This window comes from Pongo pygmaeus, chromosome 5, assembly GCF_028885625.2.
Source record: "Pongo pygmaeus isolate AG05252 chromosome 5, NHGRI_mPonPyg2-v2.0_pri, whole genome shotgun sequence".
NCBI lineage: Eukaryota > Metazoa > Chordata > Mammalia > Primates > Hominidae > Pongo > Pongo pygmaeus.
This window is the reverse complement of record NC_072378.2, coordinates 26,712,167-26,714,543: the sequence shown is the minus strand read 5'-3', so window position 1 is coordinate 26,714,543 and position 2,377 is coordinate 26,712,167.

The window sequence follows — 2,377 nt, the reverse complement described above, 5'->3', positions numbered from 1 at the left end:
ATGGGGCATTGCCAATGCTGTATGTGAAAAGGGTGGCAAGGAATTGAGGCTGCCACCTGACCTGTCTCCTCTGTTCATGTGAATGCTCCATTGTCCCATTGGACATCACGTTCAAAACACAAATTCAAAAATTATATTATCATGAATCTCAAGATGGCAACAACAGAGTATTAAACCAAGAGCTGGTCTTTCTGAACACAAAGCCCTGTGCAACTGCACAGGTTGCATATGCATAAAGCCAGCCTTGAATGTAAAATATCAGGAAGTGAGGGGGCAGGGGAGATGATGTAGGAATGATAATCAGGACAACAGCTGGAGTGTCATCCTTGAGAATGGGATGGGATCTAGTGCCCAGGAGGACAAATACGATTATGTAAGAGTATCTGTAAAATCAGTACCTCTACTAACTTGTTTGATCAAAGTACATTGTCCATTAGCTTGGCATACAAATAGGGATCCACCATTCACACTTGATCCTGAACCTCCCTTTCTGACAGACCTTTGCTTCATTGACAGCCTCTATTTGGGAGGCTAGAATAGTCTCTGGACTCAGACTAGCATCTTCCACGATGCAAGAAAGTGTTAACAATCACTTTTTAGAAACCTAGAATGTTTCTAAATGAATGTTTCCATTTCTGCTGCCAGCATAGTACATCAGTATCACCCTTCACTATCTCTCATGTAACCTTTTAGAAAACCTCCCTCCCTTTCCCTCAAACTCCTTTTCCATCCCCCTTTCCAACAGTATTCCCCACTCTCATGGTGCTACTAAATGCTTTATAAAAAACAAATCTAAGAGGGTAACTATATTTGATAAACAGCTGTAAAGTCTATCTATTGCCCTCAGAATATAGAAAAAAGTCCTGGAAGTCCTAGCCAGAGCAATCAGGCAAGAGAAAGAAATAAAAAGCATCCAAGCTGGGCTTGGTGGCTCACACCTGTAATCCCAGCACTTTGGGAGGCTGAGGCGGGCAGATCACTGGAAGTCAGGAGTTTGAGACCAGCCTGACCCCATGGAGAGACCCTGTCTCTACTAAAAATACAAAATTAGGTGGGCATGGTGGCGCATGCCTGTAATCCCAGCTACTCCGGAGGCTGAGGCGGGAGAATCTCTTGAACCCAGAAGGCGGAGGGTGCAGTGAGCTGAGATCTCACCATTGCACTCCAGCCTGGGCATTAAGAGTGAAACTCTGTCTCAGGGGGAAAAAAAAAAAAAAGCAACCAAATAGGAAAAGAATAAGTCAAATTTTCTCTCTTTGCAAATGACATAATACAATACTCAGAAAACCTTAAAGGCTTCTAGAACTGATAAACTACCTTGTTAAAGTTTCAGGAAACAAAATCAATGTACAAAAATCAATAGCATTTCTATACACCAATAAGGTCAAGCTGAGAGCCAAATCAAGAATGCAATGCCATTTACAATAGCCACAAAAAGAATAAAATACCTAGGAATACAGCTAACTAAGGAGGTGAAAGATCGCTACAAGAAGAATTACAAAACGCTGCTGAAATAAATCAGAGGTGACACAAACAAATGAAAAAACATTCCATGCTCATGGATAGGAAGAATCAATATTGTTAAAATGGCCATACTGCTCAAAGCACTTTACAGGTTCACTGCTATTTCTATTAAATTACCAACATCGTTTTCCCCAATTAGAAATTAGAGAAAACTATTTTAAAATTTATACGAAATCAAGCTGGGCATGGTGGCTCACGCCTGTAATCCCAGCACTTTGGGAGGCTGAGGTGGGCGGCTCACCTAAGGTCAGGAGTTTGAGACCAGCCTGGCCAACATGGTGAAACCCTATCTCTACTAAAAACACAAAAAACAGATGGGTGTGGTGGTTCACGCCTGTAATCTCAGCTACTCGGGAGGCTGAGGCGGGAGAATCACTTGAACCTGGGAGGCAGAGGTTGCAGTGAGCCAAGATTGGTGCCACTGCACTCCAGCCTGGGTGACAGAGCAAGACTCCATCCCTAAATAAATAAATAAAATAAAATCATATGAAATAAAAAGGAGCCCAAATAGCCAAAGAAATAGTAAGCAAAAAGAACAAAGCCAGAGGCATCACACTACTCATTTTCAAACTATACTGTAAAGCTACAAGTAACCAAAACAGCATGGTACTGGGACAAAAACAGACACATAAACCTATGGAACAAGATAGAGAACCCAGAAATAAAGCCACACAACTATAACCATCCAATCTTTGACAAAGTTGACAAAATAACAAGCAATGGAGAATGGACTGTGTTCAATAAATGGTGCTGGAATAACTGGCTAGCCACATGCAGAAGATTGAAATTGGACCCATACCTTTCACCATATACAAAAATTAACTCAAGATGGATTCAAGATTTAAATGTAAGA